Source organism: Anastrepha obliqua, chromosome 1, assembly GCF_027943255.1.
Source record: "Anastrepha obliqua isolate idAnaObli1 chromosome 1, idAnaObli1_1.0, whole genome shotgun sequence".
Lineage (NCBI taxonomy): Eukaryota > Metazoa > Arthropoda > Insecta > Diptera > Tephritidae > Anastrepha > Anastrepha obliqua.
In genome coordinates, this window is record NC_072892.1 from 65,984,625 (window position 1) to 65,998,583 (window position 13,959).

The window sequence follows — 13,959 nt, forward strand, 5'->3', positions numbered from 1 at the left end:
AGGTCTTTAGATAATGGAGGAGCTCAAAGCAACCCTCTAACTTATTTACGCATTACTCCTTGTCAGATTACTTCTTTTCAAAACAACAGCCAAACAAAAAAAAACAATGTAAACCAAACAGCATATCATCATTCTAGCGCGGTGAGGTTACTTATATACATCTAACATCTAACACCTAAAAGCTAATCATAATTATAATACATCGCATCTGTGGTTCCATTTTCGATTCATAACAAAACTTCGTCATCTTATTGTTGTCGTACTCGCATAAAGTTTGTTTTGCACTCGCACTCCTCCTGTCAACTAAGCTAAGATTTTGTTGTCATGCCTTACGCACACCCCCGAAATGATAATCTGCAGTCTTAAGCTACTGGCTGTGCTCGTATTGTTTTGCACAAACCCCAATACTCGTAGTTGGCAGCATTTTTTGAAACAACCACTTTCTCTCGTTACCTTGGCGTTAATCTCTTGACGTAATCTCCGGCTGTGCTATTATTTCTGCAGATTTATAAATATGTGAGCTATTTTATGTGGCATTGAATCATGCGTAGTAATCCGCTAAGTAGGAAACAGCTACTCACTCCATTTCATTTTTCGTAATCACTTAACTTTCATTTAAATCGTCTTATTTTATGTGTGATTCGCCTTCGTTTCCTTGGAGTTATTGCACTTTATTGGTTTTCGCAACAAAAATTTAATACGACAGGTATGCGTGAGGGGCTTGTGGTGGTGTTTTCAGGTTTTCTATACATCTATGTACGTATGTATGGATATTGATTGAATGACTTTTATGCTTCGATTGAGACGGGTCAAGTTTATTTGTAGTGGCTTGATGTAAAACCGAAATAATTTCTCGTTTTAAAGGAGAAAATATTTATGAAGCACTTCGCAGAATTAGTTGTTTTACTTCATTTACTAATTCACAATGTGCTCCCAGCTAATTATATTTTCCGGCACGAGCAAAGCTATACTTCACTTAAATTGATAAGCAAGTCGTGTAACTGAAAGCTTTTTATATAGAAAATATTGTCAAAGAAAAATCTTTGAATGTTCAAAAGTTTCTATTCGTCTTTGGATTATTTTTTTCAAGTTTTTTTTGCTGCTATTGCAACAGCTCGAAATTAAGAGTCTGAAAAACGACATTTTCTAATTTGCAATCATGGAATATCATAAAAAGCGTGACGTATTATTTAACCCTAAATACTCCAGGAACTCACTTTTATACGCTAAACCCTATCTTCGTCGATGCTCTCGGTGTAAACCAAATTCGGTGTTTTAATGCGTTAAATTTAATGCGTTTTTGTATCCTCCGTCGGTTAACAGAGTCTAGATACTAGAAATTTGTCTGATCTACCACGTTTTCTTCAACCTGAAACGCCAACTAATTAGGCGATATTTCGAAAATTTCATGATAGAAAAAAGCGACTGATTTTACATAGGAATTAAATTGTCGAGTTTTTGGGTGTGTTTGGCTTTAAATTAGTGCTCCTGATACTATTATTGGCATCTTCACATTAAAAATGGGGTCAAATTGCTGAGCGAATTTCACCGGGCGGAGCGATGCCATCGCAACATTTCGCCCAGTTAAACCGAATCACAGCGAAATTCACATCAAAAGCAAATGCCCAAAAATTAATCCACAATATTTTCGACTAATTCAAATTATCAAAGTTTTAAATATGGTATAAGCTGCACGGAATTTTTGCAAGTGAGGCAATGTTTACATTTTTCACTAAGAGCTGATTTGGTCACCGGTGGCAGCGGCAAAAATTAAACATGATTCTAATGGACTTATAGATCTTTCTCCTATAAAAACCATATAAATACAAGTTTCAAACTTTGTGCAAACTAAAAACAATTTTTTTTTAATTTCATTAAAATATCAAACTTTTTAAATAGAATTTTTAGGAAAATTTCAAGTATGCAAGAGTATAGTCCACTAAATTTTGGCACAATAAAGTACAAGTTTGAAGTGCCTCAAAAATCGCGTTGATTTTTTACAATTTTCTTAGTGTTTTCTCTTATCAAAAAAAAAATGTCGAGCAATCTAAAAATTCTGTTTAAAAAGTTTCATATTTTAATCAAAATTGGTTGAATTTTTTCTTTAATTAAATTAGAAAAAAAAGCGCTCCTCATAAATACCATCTGCCATTCGGAGGCGGCAGAAAACTGTAGGTCACTCCATTTGTGTTGTATTGCTAATGCTTTACTTCAATCTGTTCATGAATTCAAAGATCTAGGTGTGATCTTTGACTCCCATTTTTCATTTAATAGTCACATTAACTTTGTTATATTCACTTTTTACTCAATCTTAGATTTTATACGGCGCAATCGCTCCAAGTTTTCGGACTCTTACATCCTCAAATTACTTTTTACCCTCTTTGTTCGCTCTAGACTAGAGTATGCAACATTTATCTGGAGTCCTTGACACCAATTCGTAATAGACAAAATTGAACGTGTACGGAATGTGTTCCTTAAATATGCTCTCAGGAGGTTAAAATTCTCATATTCCGTTCCTTCCTATAATTCCCGCTTGATTTTAATTAACTCAAAAGCTTCTAGAGAGCAGAAGGTCTCTCACTGTCTTTTGTTTTTAGTGTAATTAAAAGAGAAATTGTTTGTTCATGCCTATTACGGAGCATTCCCTTTCATCTCCCTATTAGATCTCTACGCAACACTTACCCATTTCATTTTAATTGCTTACGCCGAATTAAGCGCGTAATGCTGCTACTGCCCGCGCTCTAAGAGCATTCAATGACATCTCGAGTTCTATTCCGCTTGACTTTTCTGTGTCAAAGAATCTGTAGTAATTTAAGCTCATATTAGCTCTAAGTGGCGTCCCTCTTAGCACAATAACTCACAGACTAATCAATCATGAAATTTTAACAGCTGTCTTTTTGAGGTTAGTACTAACTGAAAAGAAGATTAATGCGGTAAAACTAGTGTCATATATGTGTTAGGTCCGGTACTTTTCAGTCCATGTGTTAAACTTTAGACTGAAGACTTTAGACACAGCTTTGAATTCCGACTCAGAAGGGAGACCGTGCCGGAAAAATTCTTTACAAAGTGAGATCGTGAAGGACGTTCCAGCTCAAACTAACCCAACCTCTCTCTAAATGAGTTGGGTATTTTCAAAACCGATTGTTACAAAAACCTAGCCTAACCGAAGATGTTTGCATAAAAAATTATCAAATTTCATAGAAAAGCGTATCAAAAAGTCGTAAAAATGTCGAACAAATTTCTCAATAAAAAGCAAAAAAAAAACACATTTTTATAGCTAAGCAATCTATTAAAAATATTTGCTATTGTAAATTTTCCAAGTCGAATTATTTTGTATATTTTTTTTTGTTGATATTCTGTTGTTTTTAATGTTACCATCAAAATTCTAATTTGGCATAGCAACCCCGTCAATGCGCTCAAGCAAAAAGGACAAGCACTCGCACACATTACACGCCTAGGCGCCTGTCAAAAAAATAGGAAGAAGCAGCGTATTTCTGCTTGATTTTCTGTGCAATTCTCATACTCGTTATGCTTGATGCCGTTGACAAATTTGGGTTCAAATGTGTTGTTGTTGTTAGAGAGTCGACAGCATTAAACAAAACGACTCAATCTTAGTCGGCATGGCAAAACCTCGCAAAGAAAAAAACAAAGTGGGCGTAACCTTATCATATTAATTTTCAAACTGAATCGAAATGAAGAAGCCTGACTAATTTTTTTTTTTTTTGATTTTTTTGATTTTATAAATTTTACAGCCTGCAATATTTTTCGTTGTTGAGATTGATTATATTTATATGTATTGTCAGTTGGCAAAGTACATCTAATTGCATTTGCACTATGAAAAATGAAATTGAGCAATTCACGTTTGCGCGAACTACCCCTTAACGGATATTTATGTACCGAACAAATCTTTCATACTAAGCTTCATTTCACGGATATTTACACCTCTTAACCAGTTAAACAAATATTTTCATATAATTTGGAATCAGCATCAGCAGGCCTTTTCGAAGTCCGAAGTTTCGATGAGCACGTGTTCCGGAACTTCATGAAAAAAGAAAAAAAGGAGAAGCGATATGCATCAAAGAAGAGAGAAGAGATAAGCACCAAACTCCTAGAATGTCCAAGAATGCTAATACTCGTACTTTTGCAACCCACAAAAGTCTAATCAAAATATGTTTTTTCTGCTTGTATTTTGAGTGCGAGAGATAATCTCTCGTCTTCATTGCAGCTGCGAAAAACGGTGTGCAACCACCGCCCGCGGCAAGTTCAGCAGCAATAAGCGTTTTATAACGCTATACAGACGGATTAGTGCTAATTTAATTATTTTACAGTTTTTTTTTTTTTGTGATTGTTTGTTCGTTTGGAGTTTACTTTATCTTTCCCTGCCACGTCTTAATTTTTCTCTTTGCCGATGCAGTCAGAATCCTACATCGACGTTTGCATGCAAGCAGTTGTGTGTGACTTAATCTTCATTAAACGTTTTTAAGTTTGTGGCAATTTGTAAATGTGAAACTCTCTTTCAACACCCAGGTTGTTTTTGTTTGTTTTTTGTTTTGTTTTGGAGTGATTGATTTAGTCAAATTTAGTACAAAGTGGGTTGTAGACATATATTCTCACCTTCTCTTTCTCTCTCTCTCTCGTACTGTAGTCTCGTATGTCCTGTGCCGAGGTCAATTAAAGCATCGCAAAGCGATTGCCTTTTTTAATTACGCGCCTGAATGCCTAAACTAATAAACTAATACGTACAGTGAGTTGCAGAAGTGGCAAGGCATTTTTATTTTGGAATTTCGCATTTACATTTTTAAAATTTTATTAAAACCCGCTTCTTAACCGATAAATGCTTCATCGAAATTTTCTCATGAACTAAAGGTACTTGAAAGTGGTTTATGCAATCTAAGGCATAGAAGAGGTTGCCAATACTCACCTAGCTTATTTTAACATATAAAAAACGACCGATTGATTCCGATTATTTCTGCACAAATCGTGCCTGAAGTTGAAAAAAAGTTTATTATGAAAAATCAGCGTAAAATATTGGTCTGTTTGCAAATCGGTCGAAGTGTCGCTACGTGGATTAGTAAGCAGGTAAAGGGTTCTGGTTGTTATGGATGTAGCACTTTAACAAGCACTGCTGGTGCGGTGTAGTCACGGGTCATCATCGTCTCATCATCTCATTTAACAGTTGGCCTAGAAAACATGCTGTTTTGACAAGTTGGGTCGAAAGTGAGCGAGAGAGGTGTTATGTGAGTGGGTTTAAGAGGACATTTGAATAGGTGGTTAGCATCGTGTGGGATACCCTTACATGCCGGACATATCTTCTGCTCAAATATGAACGAGACGGTATCAATAAAACGGTCCGCGGATGACATATGGCAAAAATAAATTTTTTGTTTTTTGGTAGGACTGTTATAAGCTTACATGGCAAATTTCAGCGTGATATGTCACATAGTTTGTTTTCTGTGCTACTGTAAACAAGTCAAGCTCGAGTGTGTTCTTCGAATTTAACGATGGAAATTCAAGTTGAACAAAGAATTTGTTTGAAATTTTGTTATTCCAACAAAATTTCGGCTTCAGACGCCTTAAAAATGTTGCAGACAACCTATGGGGACTCTGCTCTATCGCGTGCACGTGTTTTCCAGTGGTACAAATCGTTCAAAGAGGGCCGTACATCGGTTGAAAACTTGCCTCATGAACGTCGTCCAGCAACATCAGTAAACCACGAAAACATCGGAAAAGTAAAGGAAATTGTGCTTGAAAATCGCACAAATCGCAAAATCGGTTAACGCTGAATATTATTTAGACGTTTTAAAGCGTTTGCGCGAGAACATTCGTCTTAACACATTGTGGTCGGGCGTTTTGTGCCAGTGCATTACGGCTGGAGCGGGTAATTTATTGAAAAATGTGCGCGAATTTTAAATTTGCTCGTATGATCTTTACTGTTAAACACAATTTACCGTTATTATTTTGATTTGTATATGTTTGTACATCGTAATACTAGGTATGAGAAAGGGTAACAACAAACATTAATAACCCGTAAATCTTTATTTCCCTTATTCTACCACCCATCTATAAAAACGTATAACAACGTGACCCGCGCTCTACCCACAGTTTGCGAAAAACGTATTTTTACGTGTCCCGCACACAATGTGTTAAAAGAAAGGAATTGTGGGACAACAAGTCATGGTTCTTGCATCACGATAATGCACCAGCTCACACATCACGTCTTGTTCGCGATTATTCGCCTGATATGGCTCCATGTGACTTTTTCCTGTTTCCCAAACTCAAGTTGCCGCTCCGTGGAAAACATTTTGACACAATTAAAGTCATAAAAGAGAATTCGAAGAACACACTCGAGCTTGACTTGTTTACAGTAGCACAGAAAACAAACTATGTGACATATTACGCTGAAAATCGCCATGTAAGCTTATAACAGTCCTACCAAAAAAACAAAAAATTTATTTTTGCCATATGTCATCCGCGGACCGTTTTATTGATACCGTCTCGTTCATATTTGAGCAGAAGGTATATTGAATATGTCGAGGTCGATTTTGCTTAGGTAGAAGTTTAACCTGCTACAATAACCTGAATGTAATTGTGACAAATAACGCGGGTCTCACGAGGCAGCTGAAGCTCTTCGTCTGCTATGGGTGGTGATTATACTCCGATGACGGCATTCGGAGATCAGGAGCTTAGGAAGGTGGTGAGAGACTCTCGCGTTGTATGTCGTTTAATTCCTCTCTGTAAACTGTCTGCAGTTGTTGTAGTTGTTTGATAGTTGCAGTTCTGTTCGATTTTCGCAGATAATCGGGGTTTTATTCTGGTTCGCTGTACGTTTTTGAATATAACTCGAAAAGTGATGGGAATCCACTATGAAACTTTCAGCGATTACTGGGCATCGTATCAGGTATGAATGACAAAAATAAGGAAACAAATCGGAGAGTCTTTTTCTCAAATGACGAAAAAAATGTTACCCAAAAGTTTTGAATAAAAATGAACTTCTTCTCCATAAAATATGTTTTTTTTTAATGTACATTTTTTCATAAAAATATGAAAATGGTAAAAATAACCGAAGATTTTTCATTTAAAAACAGGAATGAAATAAAAAAAGAAAAAGAATCTGCGACAGGGTGTTTTTCACCAATGACAAACAAACGAAATACTTGCCAAAAATATTTCAAAAAAATGTTAAAGTATTTAAAAAAAATGTTGGTGGTGCACTGGAATATTTTGAAATGTTGTTCTGGTCGCCACTCATAGAAAAGAACAAAGGTATAGAAAAATTGAACTGGTACTCAGACTGGATGCTACAGAACCACAACTGAAACTCGAACAAAATCGATACCTTTCTTACTTTTCTTGATGGGCATTGAAATATGAATGCCAGATTTTTGGTCTCGCTCTTTTTCTTTGTCTCAGCTCACAGAAAAGGTCTAAAAGTTATCATAATAATTTTTATTTTTGTTGAAACTATTTATTTGCTGAAGTAATTAACTCCATAACTCCCAAGCCAAGCTGAGTTACCATTTTTTTTCTTTTTTTTTTTTGTATTTGTTTTTCTGCTAGAGAATGAGCTATACTTTTATAGAAAAAAAAGGAATGAACATTAAGCAAAAACAAAGAAAATTAGTCAAATCTGGTCAAAATGTCGAAGTAAAGGGTGATTTTTTTTAGAGCTATAGGAAAGTTTTTCAAAAAACCACACGTAAAATTCAGAAAAATGCATGAAATTTTTATTTAAATCGATAGTATAGTCCATACAATTTAACGTGTGAAGATTATTTCATGCAAATGTTGATCGCGACTGCGCTTCAAATGGTCCATCCGCTTAGTCCAGTTTTGGCATACTCTTTCCAATGTTTCGGCCGGTATCTCACATATAAATGCTTTAACGTTGTCTTCCAATGCGTTAATTGAAGCAGGCTTGTCTGAATAGACATGAGCTTTAACATAGCCCCACAAGAAATAATCTAAAGGCGTTATATCGCACGATCTGGGTGGCCAATTGACAGGTCCCGAACGTGAAATAAAATGTTCACCGAACTCGCCTCTCAACAAGTCCATTGTTACGCGTGCTATGTGGCATGTAGCACCGTCTTGCTGAAACCACATGTCATGCAAATCAAGCTCAAGCAATTGCTGCGAACGGCGACGAACCGATAATTAATGGTCATCATTAACACTGGCCGAGCTGCCATATTTTCTTCAGTTCGCACTCTACGTAAGCGTGTTGGTGGTTTGATGTCCAATAATGTAAATTTGGTTCTAAATTTAGTCACAATAGCTCGAATAGCCACTTCAGTGGGTCGATTAAACTGACCATAAAATGGAAGAAGCGCGCGATAAACTTTCTTAACAGAACACGCATTTTTATAATAAAATTCAATGATTTGCAAGCGTTCTTCGTTTGTAAGACGATTCATGGTTAAATTATAGACCAAACTGAAGATGTTCGACAATGAAACAAAACACGAAACGTGCGTCAGCTGTTTAAACCAACTGTTTAAAAGATACGAGGGGTGCCTTTTATATGTCGGGATTTGGCAACCCTGGTGTTGCAATCTGGCAACTGACAGCTGTATCGCAAAGTTTGACATTTTTTGGGTTTTACGTACTTAGAACGTTTTGAAATACCAGCGCTATTTGTGTTGTTTACAGTAACTTAAAAGATTCATCTCGGTCCAAAAATGGAATTATATCGTGAACATTTTCGTGCGATTATTTTTTACAACTTTCGACGTGGATTAACTCAGCAACATTGCATGGATGAACTTAATTCATTTTTTGGCGATGAAGCTCCATCAAGGACCAGTGTTTATCGATGGTATGGTGAATTCAATCGTGGTCGTAGTTCACTCCAAGATGAATTTCGTGAAGGTCGTCCAAAATCAGTTGTTGTTCCGAAAACCATTGATGCTGTGCGCGAACTGATATTGCAAGATCGTCATGTGACCTATTGTGAGATTGAGACAATCTTAGGCATTAGTGGGACCAGCATACATTCAATATTGCATAAACATTTGACTGTCAAAAAAATTTGTTCGCGTTGGATCCCACACAATTTGTCAATCGCTCAAAAAAAGGCTCGTGTCGATTGGTCGAAGGAAATGCTTAAAAAATACGATCGCGGGGCTTCGAAACATGTCTATGATATCGTGACAGGTGATGAATCATGGATTTAAGCGTATGAGGTCGAAAGTGAACAGCAGTCGACTGTATGGGTGTTTCAAGATGAGCCAAATCCAACAAAAGTTGTTCGCGCACGAAGCACTTCCAAGCAAATGGTCGCCTGTTTTTTCAGAAAAACTGGACATGTCGCAACCGTACCACTAGAACAACGTAGAAGAGTAAATTTTGAGTGGTACACAACCATTTGTTTGCCAGTTGTCTTCCAAGAAATTAGGAAAACCAATCGCCAAAGACGGATCACGCTTCACCAGGACAATTCGAGCTCTCACACATCGGCTCAAACAACTGCATTTTTGAGCACCCAAAACATCGAATTTATAGGTCATCCGCCGTATAGTCCTGACGTGGCACCGAATGACTTCTTTTTATTCCCGTACGTAAAAAACAAACTGAGAGTTCAACGTTTTTCGACACCTGAAGAAGCGGTTGCGGCATTCAGAATGCATGTTTTGGAGGTACCTCATTCAGAGTGGCAAAAGTGCTTCGACAATTGGTTCAAACGCATGCAAAAGTGTATAGATCTTCATGGAGAATATTTTGAAAAAGAATTAAGTGATTTTCGATGATTAAAATTTGTTTTTGTTCTCTAATCCCGACATATAAAAGGCACCCCTCGTAATAATATAGCTAAAAAATCGCGCTTTACTATCGTTTTCTAGCACCACTTTGGATAAATAAATATTTTTTTTTAATTCTCGCCATCGGTCATCGGTGGGTGATATTGGGAACTAAAGGATGAATAAAAAATATATATATTTTTTAAATTTTTTACCCACCGCACCAGAAGGCAAGGCTGTCAGTTCAGAGAAGTTTCCTAAATTTTAATAATTCCTGCACTGTGTATATGTATATACATACATATTTATGTAAAATATTTCGTATTGTATAATACATTTATGTATTTTTAATTTTTTTTCGACCCCGTGAAGTTCTTTCGGTTATTGTTTCCCGAACTCGGCTACAAATATAAAACAATACATTTCTTACAATAGAAAGTTCAATCTTGTATGAACACTTTGGTGGTTCACTGTACATATTATTTTACATTTCCCTTCTGCGTGCCAGTTAAACTTTTAATTGCGTTTATCATTAGCGTGCACTCATACGCCCACGCTTTTTACAAACATAGGTACACTTCAAAAAGTTTTATTTTTTTGTTCTACTTTGTTCCTTTTTTACTGCTTTTTTCTGTTTTTTTGCATGCGCTTGCTTTCAAAAAGGTTTACTACTGCTCTCCATTTAATTGTCTACTATTGTTTGTTCCCGAATGCATATTTTGTTTGTTTCATTATCTCTATTTTGTTATCGCTGATCCTTCAACAAAACAGCCAACCAACCATCAACTCATATGTTACCGGTTCTGATTTTCATTGTTGTTGCTATTGTTTACATGCTCCTGCCACCGCCCACCGCCCCCTATCGCTCCCATGTTTCTTGGGGGTTTGTTTTTTGTATTCAACATTCACCGCCTCTTTTGAACTTGCAACGCTTTGTATTTATTTGTATTGTTTATTTCCGTATCGCCGTTAGCTTCCTTTTCTCCTCGCCTCATTTCTTCCTTTAGCCCTGTTACACACCACTTTGCAAATTTATGTATTGTATTTCCTGTCTTGCCTTGGCTATAGTTGCGAGTCTTTTATCCTGCCTTCCTGTTTGTCCGCCTGGCTGCCAGCCAGCCATATTGTCCTTTTATACTTTGTATGTATTGTATGTATGCTTTTGGGCAATTTGTCTGGTTGTGCTCTGTGCTCTGTGTATTTTTTGTTCGTTATGTTGTTTGTTGCTATTTGTTGTTTGCTGTTGTTACTGTTTTTGTATTTAAGGGGAGTTGCTTGTTTTGCTTCGTTGGTCATACTCGTTCAAGTATGCGCTCTCGCTCTCATTTTCTCTCGATTCATATTGCACTCACTCACTCTCTGGCTCGCTCTCTGGAATATGCTTTCGGGCTTTTAGCCATGTTCAACGTTATTTCGCACACTACTTCACTTCTCTACCCTTCATTCATCGAGTGTTTGATACTCATTTCCCGTCTCCACGCCTCTTTTTGGCACATTGCGTCTATTGTCCGATGTGTGGTAGTGCCATTCATTGCATTTGCATTTTTTACGATATTTGTTGTTGCTACTATTCGACTACGCTACATTGTATTATGTTGCTACTTGTTACTGCGTTTCGCTCACAATGTACGAGTATTTGTGTTGTAATTGTTGTACTGTTGTGCGGTTGTTTTATTTGGCACAGCATGTGCTCTCTACAAGTGTTGTAAAAGCAGGCACAATTCAAAGTTCTATGGACAAAAGGTACTTGGAGTGCATCCTATTAATTTTGAATGCTTTTCGATCACAATAAACAGAATTTATAAGTTATTGTACTTGAAATAACATGAAATATAATAAATAAAGAGTATCGACAAGAAAAATTTTGCAGTTTCTGAAACGGGTAGTGTTTGCAAAAAGTGGAAGAAACGAAAATCTGAACGTAAAACGAATATTTAGTTGAATTGGACAATGAGCCACATTAACCCTAGAGCTACAGTTATTTATGTACATACATACATTTTTATTTGGTCCGTACGTTTTTTTGTTGGGTGCTGTGCCGAGCTCCTCTTCCAATGTGTGATGTGCCTTGTTCTACACATGGAGGCGTGTACAATTTTATACCGTCTCCGACCGACAGATGATTGTTTATGAAAATATTTGTTCATGGCAGAGATCTACAAATGCACTCGGAAGTTTATCATTCGCTATCGAAGTGCGATCGCTTTCAGAAAAAATCTGTCTATCACTTTGTCTTTCATGCCCACTATGGGCTTCGTTTCCAGATCCTACCATGTACTGAATTTCTGATCAACAGAATTAAATACGACGAATCATTGATGAAACTGCGGCAACTTCAGATTTTTATAAATCGCTGCTTGAGGAACATCTGCATTTTTGGGCCCAAAACAATTTCGAACTCTGGTCTACTGAAAAAGGCGCACTTAGAGCCTATCGAAATGCTTATAAAACGCCAGAAAATTGAGATGGATTGACACACTACGCAAAAGCCATGTATGCATTGGACGAAGGGCTTGGAGTGGAACCCTGTCACAAATGTTGGTCGCAAGCCTGGTAGACTAAGAGTAACTTGTAGGCGAACAGTTGAAAGGGAAGCTGGCAGCATCGAAAAGTGCTAGAATCAATTGGAGTACATTGCCAAAAAATCGCACAAGATGTCGCTCAGACGTGGTTAATGTCCTATGTCCCACAAGGGATTAAGGACCTGAAGAAGAAGAATATAAGCATAGAGAACTTTTCGTTAAAATATCTAACCAGAACCTAAAGCGTTTCCAAAGTAACCACAACTTTTGAGTAAATATTATCTTTTGAGTATATTATATTTTACACATTTTTCAGTTTTGTAAACTTTTCTGTTTAAAAATGGGTTATATTCATAGCTATCTGCTGGAAGCTTGAAATTTGCTCAAAGCTTCTACTTTAATTGTATTCACCTATTATAGCGTCACTATTCTTACTTAATAGCCACACCTCGTATAGTGTTACTGTTAGTCTCTACAGCCTTCCTCCATTCCCCTTAAGCTAAATAAAGACATTCATTGATGTTTTCCAAGAGTTTTCGCTCTCAATAAATAAACTAAATTACTCCTAAGGAACATAAATTTGTATGGGTTTAGTTTCTTAAAAAAAAACACAAGAGTGACATCAACAGTTCTTTTTATTTATAATGTGCAAAAATCCACTGTCTACTTTTGATTGAACTGTTCATGACCACTGCGTGATTTTGAAACCAATTAAAAGTTAACCGTAATAAGTGCGCTTAACGTTTGTCATTTTGGTGGTCGACTACAAAATTCCCGGCAGCGATATTTCACACGTACAAGTTTATAGGCACCTGTGTGTATATTTAGTACCCTTTAATTAATTTAAAATTATTCATTTGCCGTCATTGCCCGCCACCCGTTTTCGCTAGTCCTTCTCCACTTTGCTATGCTCGCCGATGAACTTTCACCCTCATTCACTCACCATCACCACCACATCGAGCGCAGCAGGCCCACAGTGCTATGCGCGCCAATTATTACCGACAAGCCACAGCAAACTGCTTTTTAACCATTCCCACTGTAGCTTAGTGCTGTTGTTGTTGGCTTGTTGCAATTTCGTTGCTATATTTTCGTTTTCAATTTTATGTTGCTGTAATTGTTTTATTGTTGTTGATGGTTTTATTATTGCTGTTGATTTTATCACGGGCGCGCTCTGAGGCTCTCACACATAACAGTGTTTGGCGTTTGTGGTTGTTGCTTTTGTTATTGTTTGCAATTGCTGTTGTTTTCCCGTAATTGTGCTGGTCGTTTTTTGCCGTATGCATTCGTTCGTATGAATGTACTTTTATGGCCACACAGCGGCTGTTCACTTTTGCTGTTGTTTACATTGCACATTGTAGTAGTAGTTGCTGTTGTTCAAGGTTTTGTTGTTGTTGTGTTACCTGCATCGCAGGAGTTATGCCCCTACTGATATGCTACATGTTGCTCGCATAGGTAACAGACAATCGAGTACACCACGTACGTACACTGCATTGTGTTTCCGCAACATTGTTGCCGGTTGTCGGCTATGTTGCATACGCTTGTACTGCGACTTTTACTTCTCTTACTACTTTTTATTTTTTTATTTGTTGTTTTTTATTGTACTTTATTGCGTACGGTTACTCATCCATCAGTGGATTTTCTTGCGTTGTGTTAATTAGCTAAACATGTTGCCGGCGTTGCTTTCGCGCTTTTCCACTTGC

The 13,959-nt window shown here is 37.0% G+C and overlaps 1 protein-coding gene across 1 annotated transcript in view; it reads left to right on the forward strand.

Annotated features, from left to right (window-relative positions):
- LOC129253421 (uncharacterized) overlaps nt 1-13,959 on the forward strand; it is a 227,452-nt gene that overhangs the window by 127,269 nt on the left and 86,224 nt on the right. The gene's annotated exons all lie outside the window — the stretch shown is intronic.